This window comes from Zalophus californianus, chromosome 9, assembly GCF_009762305.2.
Source record: "Zalophus californianus isolate mZalCal1 chromosome 9, mZalCal1.pri.v2, whole genome shotgun sequence".
NCBI lineage: Eukaryota > Metazoa > Chordata > Mammalia > Carnivora > Otariidae > Zalophus > Zalophus californianus.
In genome coordinates this window covers 74,033,878-74,047,109 of record NC_045603.1, presented here as the reverse complement: position 1 = coordinate 74,047,109, position 13,232 = coordinate 74,033,878, and the positions used below count along the sequence as shown (strand labels likewise).

The window sequence follows — 13,232 nt, the reverse complement described above, 5'->3', positions numbered from 1 at the left end:
GGAAAACCTAGGATAATTTAATAAGGTAATGAATATCACAGTTAATATTCAAAAATACATTATTTTTTTAACTAAAAATAACCAGTAAAAAATTTTAATGGAAATTGTAAAAACAAATGCCGTTTAAAAAAGCAAAACAACTCACTCAACAAATGCATACAGGAAGAGGGGCACCTGGGTGGCTCAGTCGGTTAAATGTCTTTCTTTGGCTCAGGTCATGATCCCAGAGTCCCAGGATCGAGCCCCACATCCGGCTCCCCTGCAGGGAGCCTGCTTCTCCCTCTGCCTGCAACTCCCCCTGCTTGGGCTCTCTCTCCCTCTCTCTGTCAAAAATAAAATCTTCATTTAAAAATGCATATGAAAACATATACAAGCCTTATGAAGAAAAGTATGAAAATCTAGTAAGGGGCATAAATATTTCTGCAATGGAGAAATATAACTTATTCTTGGCAAGGAAGATTCAACTCTATAAAGATGTGACTTTTTGAATTAATTTGTTAGGTGAAAATAGCAAAGGAACTTTTTCTGACTGAAGAAAGAGTTTCTGTAGTTCACCCAAAAGAATATATTTCTGAGAAGTCAGGAAATTTTGAAGTGAGAAATGTTTAGTTCTTTCTCTCTTTGCTTATAATCTTAGCAACGAAAATAGTGTGGTCCTGCAAGAGATATAAATTAGATAAGCAACAGAACAGAATTTAAATATAAAAAATGATGAACTTAAATGTAAAAACTAAAACCAAATTGTAGGAAAATATGTTTTAGAAATAGAATTTAGATGAGAAATTCTTTTTTTAAAAAAACTTTATTTTAGAGAGCGTGCACGCGAGTAGGGGCAGGAGCAAAGAGACAGGTGCAAGCAGACTCTCTGTTGAGCATGGGAGCCCCACACAGGGCTCAATCTCATGACCCCCCACGACCCAGAGGTCATGACCTGAGCCAAAATCAAGAGTCAGCCGCTTAACCAACTGAGCCACCCGGGCACCCCTAGATGAGAAAGGTCTTTCTAATATATCACTAAAGCTAGAAAGCACAGGAACTTTCAAAATAAATTTTATTTACAAAATAAACAAACAAGATTTAAACTTCTTTATGGCAAAAAATACAACCTTAACAAAATTGTAAGACAAATTCTAAATTGGGAGAAAATCATATTTGCAGCACATCTGACAAATATGCAATGGAGCTTTTATCAATCAATAGAAAAAAGAACCCAGAATACACAGGCAACTCATGAGAAATGTAATTTTAATATTATATATATTTATTTTTAAAGATTTATTTATTTGTTTTAGAGAGAGAAAGCATTAGCAGGGGGAGGGGCAGAGAGAGAGAAGCAGACTCCCCACTGAGCATGGAGCCCCAAGGGGGAAGCTCCACATGGGGCTCGATCTCACCACCCTGAGATCATGATCCAAGCCAAAATCAAGAGTAGAACACCTAACTGACTGAGCCACCCAGGTGCCCCTGGAGAGTGGTTACTTTATATGATGCTGGTGGGACTATATATATTCTTTAACAACTTCTGAAGCAATATGACAATGAACATCAAAAGTATTAAAACATGAAAATTTTTGACCCACCAATTTCAAATCTAGAAATTTCTTTTTGCAAAGAGCCCTGTGAAGCAGGTGCTATCCCTATCATGGATGAGGTCCATGAAGATCATGGAAGTTGGAGCAGTCACTAACTAGAGAGCCACAGATATCCTTGCTTTGACTCAAAAAGTGTTTTTGCTTTATTTTAAATTTAGGCCAACAGCTAAAATTTGAATGTTTCACCTAAAAATAGTGGGTTCCTCGTTTCTCTCCAAATTCAGAGGGGCTGGCATATTGGAGCCAGAGATAGCCTTAACTATGGCTAGCTGGAACCAAGTAGCAGCTGACCCTTTGAGACAGGGTTTGTGCTATAAGGTCCATCCCAGACCCTACCACCTCTACACTTGGCCCATTTCATTCACTTCTATCAGTTTGACCTTTGGATTTGCAGTTCCTGAGTTGTATTTGCTAATCAACAGAAGACAGACAATTCAATTTTGGCTCTTCTACCTTCAAGTCTGAGATACAGCTGCATTTTTGTCTAGAAAAAAAAATCTACTTTTTCATTTATGATTCTTCCTTGATCCCTGGTCCTGGGTCATGACTTCTCCAGTGGTTTTATAATCTTATATTTCCTAACTCAAACATTTACTTTTTGGTTTGGGCCCTGGAACTGTGAAGAAGAGACAAGTGTAGGCGTGTTTTGTGGAATTTTCAGTTTATCAAATGAACTGCCTCTGTATGTAGTGGCAGTTCCTGGCTCTCCTCATCAGATACTTTTGTAATTACTCTCTCCCAATTCATTATAGATTTGCTTCGGTTGGAGACTTGATCTATTAACTCTTAGTTTCATCAGCAGCTCCAGCAAAATTTTCAGTCTGGCTCTCCTTCTTAAGCTATGACTCTCCGTGCCAGGGATTTTCTCTTTTTTTTTTTTCCAAATAGTAACGTAGTCTGATTTATATTGGAAATCTGTCAAATTGCATTAAACAGTTCTTGATTGAATGAGCAGTTTCCAAGCCTCTTTCCCACAGTGGTCACAGAGCAGAACTGCACAATCTGTTTGGCTAGTCTCAGGCAGGTGTTTTTGTCTTCACAAAAGTTCGTTCTTTATACCAGTCTGTCTGGAGATGGAAATTTTTCTCAGGAGGATTATGAGAGGAAATCAAGGAGAAACAGGTTTTTTAACATTTTTTTCACACCAGCAACTTTACTTCGTGCTTATCAGTTAGCCCAAACCCTGTAAGTTACCCACTTAGTAGCTCAGCAAAACTAAAACTATGGTTCTTGAACTGCAGTGCGCAGGGGCGGGGGGAGACGACGAATCCTGAGCTCAGAAAATGAGGTGCTTTTAAAAGAAACATGTAAATAATAGAAAGGCCTAATATGTAACCCCCATCATTCTGAGTTGGTAGTTAAACCTTGGACTTTGATGATGCTCATAAATGTCTTTTGGCAAAACAATTCTATGGTAAAGGATTGGGCATTACTGCTGGGGGGGAAATTAGGGGACAAGACACTTTGTTTTACACATGAGGAAACTTATGCCAAAGACAGTTCAGGGACACACTAACCAACCCACAGCTGCTAAATAAGTACAGCAATGGTAAGAATACTAATCCTGTGCATTTGGATCATCATATAAGCTGTGCATCATTTAAAGCATAAAACTCCTATCTTCCAGAAGCTTAAAACCAAGAAGGGAACATGGGACATGCACACACACATACACCCCCTAAAACAAATACCACATGAAGATAGCAACCTTCCTCCAGATTAACAAACCCTAGTGGAAATGTGTCAACCAACAAACTCTGATGTGTTAATCAGAATCACATGTAGGAAAAGAAGACCAGGCCATTCAAAAGAGAAAAGTCAACAACTAGCAATAAAAATGATCATTAATTGTGAGAAAACACAAGTAAAACAATACATTTTGCATTTGAGAAGTGGCAGCTTCTGTTTGACAGGACTTGGGTGAGTTTGAACGTGAAGCATTCTTATAGGTCAGTCTCTGCAGGCTGAGAGGGCCTTGGGAAAAGCCAAAATTAAGTGGAGGATGCGGGACAGATCAAAAGAGAGGACCTCAGCTACAGAGGTTAGATCCAGAAAAGATACCTGAGCGATAGAAAGCTCCTCAGGTGACATGTTTTGCCATGATCAACATACAGATGTCCCATCTTGTGAACAGAGATTGTCGATAAGAGACGTCCCAGGTGCAACTTCTCTTCATAATGCAAGAGAAGAGGGAAGAACGTGAGGAAATCCCCCGTATGTAGCAGGCTCCTGCCATTCATGTGGCAGCTGTGGGAAATGGTCCAGCTCTGGGGGAACAAGGCTGGCAGAGGGAAAGCCATGCAGCCTTTGAGGGGGATGAGGGTCCTAGGGAGAGGAATGAGATCAACCAATTGTGGAAACATTTTTTGACCATGTGGATAAAGGTGGAAGGTGGAACAATTCTAAGAAATTAGAATTGATAGACTGACAATCCAATAATGGCTCACCGCATAATGAACAGGTTTTATGACCTCCATATGTCCAGACAAGGTCCAGTTTATGTGATAATGACAAGTATGAAATAAAATATCAAATATAAAATGCCTCCTTTAGTTCTTGGTCCACAATAGATCCTCAGTAAATGTTAGTTCCCTAGGGAACATACTGGTTTCCACTAGTCCTAAATATCAACACGGGCACGTTCATCCACACTAGATGGTTCTGTGTGCATTACCCCCATGTTGTGATTATTTTTGATACGATGAAGCAAAAGGTTTTAGCTCACTGATTTTCAGACATGAAACAATTTTATATATTTTAACATCTATGCATAAATCTCTCTTTCTATTTATTGTCTCACTTGAGAACAGTTAGATGTGCTTGCTGTAAAAAAGCGGATTAGGGGATGGGAACGGAGACTGGGGGTTAGGAAAGTTCTGCAGAAGAGTATTGCTTTTCCTTACAAGCCATTCTAAAAAAGATTTGAGGGGTTACCAGTGCACATATATTACTGTGTTTAAAAGAAAAAAAGATGGCGTGGTGGAGCCTCCACCACCCTTCTCCCAGTATGGTTAGGCATGGCGGATATTAAAAATATTAAACAAATCTTACGGTTCTACTAGTTAACATATAAATCAATAAAACCAAAAAAATTTTTATGTTACAATTTATTTTCTAAATGAGCTAAATTCTATATTAGAAACTATTTAAATTACATATATAGGCTATGTGATTTTAATATATATGTATGTTTGTCAGTTGGAAATGTTTCAGTGTTTTAACATACCATTGTTCTCCAAGACTATGTAGATCTGCATGATCAGGCCCTCTTGCTATTGCTGTACTTATTCAGCAGCTGTGTGTCAGTTAGTTACTTAGCCTCTTTATTTGCCGGCTGCCTCCACCACTCTGCTCTCCAGCCTCATCAAACTGCTTTCATCTCCTTCAATGTGCCTTGCTGCCTCATTCCTCCCTGCTTTTCCCACACCACTTCCCTTGCCCGGGAGAGACTCAGCCGATGCTTCCTGCCTGGCCAATGTCTCATCATCTTTCACAAGCTATTTCGTGCCATTTTTTTCAATGAATACTGGCTCTCCAGCACTGGGATCCTGGTTCATTCCTATCTCTTTCCCAGTGATAACTGAGTCTGTGATTTAAGGCATCATAAAACTCCTAGAATAGTATTATAAAGCTGGGGTCCATCATTCGAGCACGTGGACATCTTCGGCATGGATGAGAGTGTCCCAGCTTGTGCCACTGCATGAGCGGTCATATCAAACATACAGAAAACACTTGCTCCTGGTGTAATTTGAGGTTCATAGACCTGTAAAATATTTGGACGGGTACCTGTACTGATCTCCAACAAAATGCAGCTGATGTTAAGCCAGGGGCAGCCAACAACACTTGCCTCCCTCTGCTATCTCTGCTGCATGCTCTCCCCCAAGCTCAAAGGATGAATGAACAGAATAACTCAAGGACACATGCAAAAGAGCTTGTGAAACAAGAGGAGTCCCATTGCTGTGGAGACCCAAAGAGACTCCTCTTTCCAGGAAAGAACAAAAAGAAAACAATTTTTTTTTTCAGAAGGAGATTTGTTTTCTGAAGAAGATTCAAGCATTTGCGACTTATAAAGAAGGAGCCAACTGAGACCTTAAGGCAAGTTTTAGGAGATCTGTGACATGATGCTAAGTGTCTGAGAGATAATAATTTAACAATTAAACTACCGAGAGTTCTCTAAGGTGACTTTTTTAACACTTCTCGGGACCTCTACCGAAAAACAAAATACTTGCAATGGTTCTACAACTACAACCACTTCCAAATATTTGTTTGGAATTGCACAATAGCCATCCCAGATTTGTATTCATAATAAAATGAAGGGCAAGCCAGATGGGATTCTGAATGCAAAAACACACATTTCTTCTATTTTGAATTACCTGTGGTTGAGGGAAATTACCAATTAAATTACAAATTACCTTAGTTCCACCTACCACAGTCCTTCCTTCACGCCCTGCTCCCCTTCTCATCCTTCACGTGGTGGAATTAAGCCAAGGGAAAGGTCTAGAAGCACAGTGATAGAGGGTTATCAGGCAAAAGCACTCAAGTTGTGATATCAAATCATAAATACAAGAGGAAAATGAGTGAATAAATTTTGTTTCATTTTATCTTCAAGATAATATTACTTCTTACTGTACAATTTCCAGTGCATTCTTCAGAATAATTTTACGTTTTTTCAGCGCATGAGGTTTTACCATTTCCCTGAGAAATTTTGCTTGTTATCTTCAGAAAAAATATGTTCTGCTCAGTTTTCTTTTGACTTTCCTAATTATTCCCCTGTAAGATTATATCTACTTACGTTTATTCTCTTCGGTCCTGTCATGAATAGATGAGGCACCTTCCTATCTTCCTTTTCCAAAAACTGGTTCTGCTCAGTATTTGTATTTCTATGCTACTTGGGCTAAAGGACCAGCTCATTTCCAGTCTTTTATGTGTTAATTTTTGAAATTTATTTTCTGAAATCTTCTGGCAAAGAAGTTTATGGATATGTGACGTTGAGAGGGGAACAATATAAAATACATTTTGAGGCGCCTGGGTGGCTTAGTCGGTTAAGCGGCTGCCTTCGGCTGGGATCATGATCTCAGGGTCCTGGGGTCAAAACCCACATTGGGCTCCCTGCTCAGTGGGGAGTCTGCTGCTCCCTCTCCCTCTGCTTCTCCCCCCATTTGTACTCTCTCTCTCTCTCTCAAGTAAAATAAAATAAAATCTTTAAAAAAATAAAATACATTTTGCAAAGTATTTTTTTAATGACCAGTTCTGAGGTGTACTATCAGCATGGGCAGGACTGGCCCCTTTCTGCCTCAGAGATCACCATGGATCATCATCATGTATCATCAGTCTCACATGTAGGCAAAGTAAGCACATTACCTAGGATGATGTCAGGGAACTGAGGGGACCCCATATTCTTCCAAATGTTTATCTCACCAATTCCCTATAATCTTGTTTTTGTTTTTTTAAGATATTTTTAAAGATTTTATTTATTTATCTGTCGGAGAGAAAGAGAGAGCACAGGCAGGGGGAGCAGCTGAGGGAGAGGGAGAAGCAGGCTCCCTGCAGAGCAAGGAGCCCGATGTGGGCCTCGATCCCAGGACCCTGGGATCATGACCTGAGCTGAAGGCAGACACTTAACGACTGAGCTACCCAGGCTTCCCCCCTAAAAGCTTTTTAATTCTTCAGCTAACAGCTAAGTCTTTAGTTCCAGAAGAAACATTTAAATTTAACTAACCTAAGAGAAATGGACAAACCAAAATGCAAAGGTATGAGAGATTAATCTCTCTTTCATGAGGTAAAGTCTTGAGGAGCAGAGGGAAGGCATAGGACTGTCATACAGCTATAACGGGCTCAATGGCAGGACTTACAAAGTGAGAAATGACATGAAGGGAATCTTGGAAAGTTAGAAGAAATTATATATATATATATAGAGAGAGAGAGAGAGAGAGAGAATAAAACGCATGTGTGATTTTCAGGATTCCTGGCTGGCAGAATTTATTTAAGGTTTTTATTTTTAGTCACTTTCCACTTGTTTCAAAGCACTTTTCTCTTCTAACTAGAAAGAAACCATGGTGGCTACCTAAGCCCATATGTCCTTTGTTTTTCTTTTCCTTTACTATTTTTTCTTCCCTCTAACGAGAACTCTTCTCTTCACATCAGAGACAAACATTTACCAGGCATTCTGCCAGGTGGTAGAGTTTCTAGAAATAACACACCATCTCTGATCTCAAGGAACCGAAGCAATATTCATTCATTCAATCAATGCACACAGAGTTTCCCATCAGGATTGTCACCTCTTAGTCCTGAGTATGAAATTCAGCTCAGGGCCACCAGACATTTGAGAAAAATTTCTACCATAAAAGAGGTGGAATATAACAGTCACAACCAAATCACCAAAAAGAGTAAATAACAGAAGGGAGAGTCAATATTATAACTAATGTTGTTTGGTAGGCACATTACTGCATTTATAAAAAGGAAAGCAGAGGATGATATAGAAAAACCAAAGAAAAACCAGGAAGAGGACATTTGGATTAAAATCACTATACACAATTGTTTAAAGTAAATAAAATTTGGCAAGTAAGTTGAAGAACACATGTAAAAATAGCAGAGAGAAGATTAGAAACTTAGAGCACCACCCATAACATCCTGCATCTGAAGAACAGCACTTCCAAAGAACAAGAATAATAGAAACAGAGGGGTGAAAATGCAAGGTTATCTCCTAGAACCCAAGGGCATATTTTTGCAGAGTAAAAGAACACTATGTACTCGAGTATTAAATGAGAAAAAGACCCATTCCAAGGCACAACTTTGTGAAATACTGAAACAAATTGAAGACTTTTCAAAACTTCCAGATAGAAAAATCAGGTCATACAAAGGACAGAGAATAAAAATAGAACCAATTCTCCTGACAGCTATAATGCATTTAGAAGATACTAGAGCAATGCCTTAAAATTAGTAAGAAGATGATTTTAAAAACCTAGACATCTATATTCGGCTAAACTATCAATCAGATATAAGGGGAGACTATAGTCTTCAGTGGTACAAGGTCTCAACTGGAACTTTAATGGAGAATGGGCTCCATCAAGTCAAAGGTGCAAATAAATATAGAGAAAGTCAAGGAACCCAAGAAATGGAGAACGTAGCAGAGGAAACAGGTAAAGAGAATTCCTCAGTATTGGGCCAAGAGAAGTCCCAGAAACCCAGTGGTACAGCAGCCTGAAGAGCCGTCAGCCAAAATTTGGCAGTAAGATGGAGGCCTTCAGGAGGAATGGATTCAGAACAAAGAAGACTAATCAGAGAAGAAGTAAAATGAGGAGGAAGGGAGAAATATACACAAAGGATGCTTGGATTACCTGGCAAGTTTGAGCAGGTGGAAAATTAGGAATTAAAAGTAAGTAATAAGCTGTTGGAAGGTTTCGGAAGATTTAGCCAGATAGGCAAAGAAAGCTAAGCCAATGAAAGAAAGAAGGAGGAGGGGGGGGCAAAAGGAAGTGAAGGAGAAGCAGCAACCACAGTAAACTACAGGTCACGACAACAGCAAAAGTACAAGACACAGCATCCAGTCACATTCTACTACTCAGCTCCGTGATGAACAGTGCCTGCTTGTCCTGATGAATATACATTTAATAAAATGAGTGAACTCTTCAATGTAATTATTGGGGTAGGCTAATAAAAGTATGTGTGAAGGGTAAAATCCTTGTTTTCGATAGAAAGAAGTCAAAAACGAGTATCCAAACTTGAGCCATTACAGAAGAACGGTTTAACTATGCTATTTTCAAATATGGAAGTAGATACTAGAATAGCTAAGAGTAAGACGTGCTAGTCTCTGTAAGGGAATATTGTGAAAGACCTTGAAATAGACCAAAGGGGTGCCTGGGTGGTGCAGCGGGTTAGGTGTCCGCCTCTCGGTTTTGGCTCAGGTCCTGATCTCAGGGTCATGAGATCGAGTCCCGAGTTGGGTTCCAGGCTCAGTGCAGAGTCTGCTTGTCCCTCTCTCTTTGCAGCTCCCCCTGCTCGTGCTCTCTCACTCACTCTAAGATAAATAAATAAATCTTAAAAAAAAATTGCCAAAAATCACCAGGGGACTTCAATAGAGAATTCTGCACTGCTGAAAGCGCATCATTCGTGGTTATAAGATCCGACAGGGTTTGTGCCTTTCGTTATCTTTTACTTGTAGATGTGGAAGTGATTTGTAGGAAACATAGCAATGCAAATAATTTCTGATGGTCTTGTGTATTTGTCTTTTTTGGGGGAGTCTTCTTTATACGGGTCTCCTCATTAGTTAATGAGTTAAATCAAATCTTCGATCTATGTTCATTTTATAACTGGATGAGAGTGGTGATTTTATTACTTTTTGAAAATTATTCTTTACCACCTGTGGGGGTGGCCATTAGTGACAGGAGGAGTGAGGCACAGGAGTTCTGATTTTCAAGGCAGGCCTTTCTTCTGTTTGACTTTCTAACTCAGCACACATTGTTTTGATCAAAATAATTAACTTTTAAGAAATAATTTTTCAATATCCATCATGGAAATTAAAATATTAAAAAATGATGAGAACTGTGTAAAATGCTTAGCGCTCTTGAATGGAGATATTTTATGTAATGGGCAGAAGTAATTAAGTTGAGAGTGAGGCAGGTGGGTGAGCTTAAGGAACCCAGAAGCATATGGCTGCTCAGTGCTTAGGAAAAGTACAAGAGTGTTTAACCCACTGCATCGGAAATTCTGCTAAAGTCAGAACTTCCAAAAACTTTCGCATGTTTTTGCCATTTGGTTTGCTCAAAACTAAATAATATCCTCTGAATTGGATTTTCTTGCCTCGTCATCCGGTAAGAAAACTCCCCTTCTTTTTGCTCCATCTCCACTGTGATGCTGCCTTTTCACTTTGCCCAATTGTTTTTCTCACATATTCTTAGCTGCATCACTTAATGACCTAGTGGCTCCCCACGTGAACCTCAGACATGGTCTTTTTAACTCTTCTGGACTCTCCACACAGTGTGTCCCCAGAACACCACCTAGCAATTGTCTAGCAAAGGAAACCATGGGCGTGAACCACATCAAAAGACAATCTCATGCCACACTGTAGGATAAAAATACCACCAGGACCGGGACAAAGTATATCGTCATTGTGTCTAACACAGAATGAAAGGTGTTCCGGCAACTGTGCCTCCTCATTGACGTTGTGTACAGCACAGAATATGCCAACAGTAATGGATCAAAAAGAATTAATTCCACTTACTGCAAAAGTATCCAGCATGCTCTCAGCCAAAGGAAAGAAACAAAAGAGCATGAACTTCAGTCTCAAATAAAGAATATATTTTATAAATATCTGACTTTGGATTACAGTATTTGGCAACTCATACAAATGAAAAAAGGTCTTCAAGCAATTTTATCTATGTAAAGTAGCTGGAGCCTCAGAGAGCTATTTTATTTAAAGGAGTTCGCTTATCTGACAAGTTTGCCAAAGTCCTAGTTAAACATGTGCATTTCACATTCACTCCCGGTGACATCAAGAGATCCAAATCTTCTTTTCTCTTTCTTTTCCTGTCAGTGCTCGGTCGCACTCATTTTTGAGGTCAGTACTTTCCATTCCAGATAAGCCAGAGAAAAGAATTGTTAAGTGAGAGCAGTCTCCGCCTGCAAGCTTTGTTTATAAACAGAAACTAAAGAACCTCAATGAGGATATTTTACATGGTAAATGGCTGACCTCAAAGTCTTTCCGAGACTCTGATGTAGATGATATCTAACTTCTCTGCCGACGGCACATCCCGCAGAACGAAGCAATGCGTCTGTAAAGGAAGACGCTGGAGGAACAGCTATGGCCGAGTGAAACAGAAATGGGGGCGAGGGTGAGGCTTCCTCACGGCCAGTGAGTGAATCCTCACCGGAAGAGAGCGAGATTCCTGCAGTTCAAATTCTGCTTGCTTTCTTCATGGACGAAAGATTGACCCGCCAGAGTAAAAATCCTTTTAACGTTTTCCTCCGAAGAAAATGATTTTTGCATTATCTAATTATTCTGTAAGTGCTTACGTAAGCACAGAATCTACTGACGTCTCTCTTCGGTCCCCGAGAACCTTGACGCGTTTAATAGGAAGAATACCTAAACTCAGAGGGTTGGTGTGAGAATTAAATAGAGTTTCACTACCTGAAGGAGATTTACACTTACTAAGTCTTCCATCGGTTTTAGCCATCATCATCATAATTGTGATTGTTGAGCTAAATTTACCTAATAGACGATAGGATAAATGGTATATTTAATACTTTACAATTGTTGAGAATATTGAAAGTTGTGTATGAACATAGTTCTTGTTTTAGTAGGGCCATGTTTTACATGATGAAGAAAGCAAATTATGACTCCTTTGTTCAATGACTAGTTCCTTGCTAACATTAAAATTTTATAATTTGGAAAACAATTATACTTTATAAACAATTGTGTAAGCAAAGATTGATATAAATGGGGCATGCAAGTTGTTGAAAAATAATGCTAAAGTTCCAATAGATAATCTGGGTGAGATAAATCATGTTTACAAGAGGAACATAATAATAATAACAATAATAAAAGGTTATATCTCACAATTAAGCATATAAATGCAACAAAAACAATGGGTTAATACCTAAAGTTACTAAAACATATTTTTACAATATACTTGAGGTTGATAAGGGCATACATGCTTTACTACGAGTATAGATTGTCATGACCTTTTAGAAAGGTCTTTGATAATTCCATGAACCCTTTTATAACTGCTAAGTACTTGCACCGTGGAAAATATATGCTTAAGAAAATCATCCCAGAGAATCTTTTAAAAACCCGCATGAATGTGTGTGTGTGTGTAGCATTGTTTTTAATATTAGAGAAAAATGATAGCAGAAATATCTAACAGGAAAACTATTAGTTCTTCTGATATCTGCTTGATTCAAGGTTATGTTGTGTTAAAAATAATGATGAAGAAGATTACATAACATCTTAGAAGTATGCTTATTTTACATTATTACAAGAACATGTGGGTTACAAAATCATATCATGCTATGACTGAAACTAAGAAAAAATATATTTGTGACTAGGCGAAGATTAAAATCATTTTCCCAGATGAAGCTATTTCACTAGAAAAATGTATCTTTCAAACATCCTCTACTGCTACCATTATGTTAATATTACTTTTTGATTTTTACAACAACAAAAGAATAAAGAATTTATAAAGTAGTAAACACTTCACAAGTGAGATAACTTACTTCATAAGTAAGACATTTAATAAATTTGGGTTTTGGTTAAATGTTCCCAAAGTGAGGCATCACTCTAATCAGCAAATATATTATTTACAACTATTGTTAAATGCTATTTTAAAGGTCTTAATGCAGCACTTGCACAAACAGTTTTAAGAAATATGAGTGTGGCCAGATATGGAATGGAGATAGTTGCAGTTTTGGACACTTTGAGATAAATGTGAATTTCCTGACTGATCCAACATTCTGCTCTTCTCTGACATCTTTTTCTTTCCAAAAACCTGTTATTGTAGTCAAAATACCTGGAGGCAAATATTCCCAAACTGCTGAGTGTTAGTGAATTTACTCAAGAACTGCGTACAAGAAAAGTGTAGATGATATCGTGGATCATATCCTAGACCTTGCCCTTACTGGGAAATGGCAGTCTGTGTAAAGAAG

At 38.6% G+C, this 13,232-nt stretch overlaps 1 long non-coding RNA gene across 2 annotated transcripts in view; it reads right to left on the bottom strand.

Moving 5' to 3' along the window:
* The window catches only part of LOC113922990, a 43,220-nt gene extending 31,673 nt beyond the window's left edge, over positions 1-11,547 (bottom strand). The window contains exons 1-2 of one of the 2 annotated variants that reach the window (XR_003520133.2): positions 11,281-11,547; positions 6,005-6,089 (exon numbers count right to left, since the gene is read on the bottom strand). This is a non-coding gene — a long non-coding RNA (uncharacterized LOC113922990). The remainder of the gene's footprint in view (positions 1-6,004; positions 6,090-11,280) is intronic. The other variant, XR_003520134.2, reaches the window with a different exon arrangement.
* Between the last annotated feature and the right edge of the window lie 1,685 nt (positions 11,548-13,232).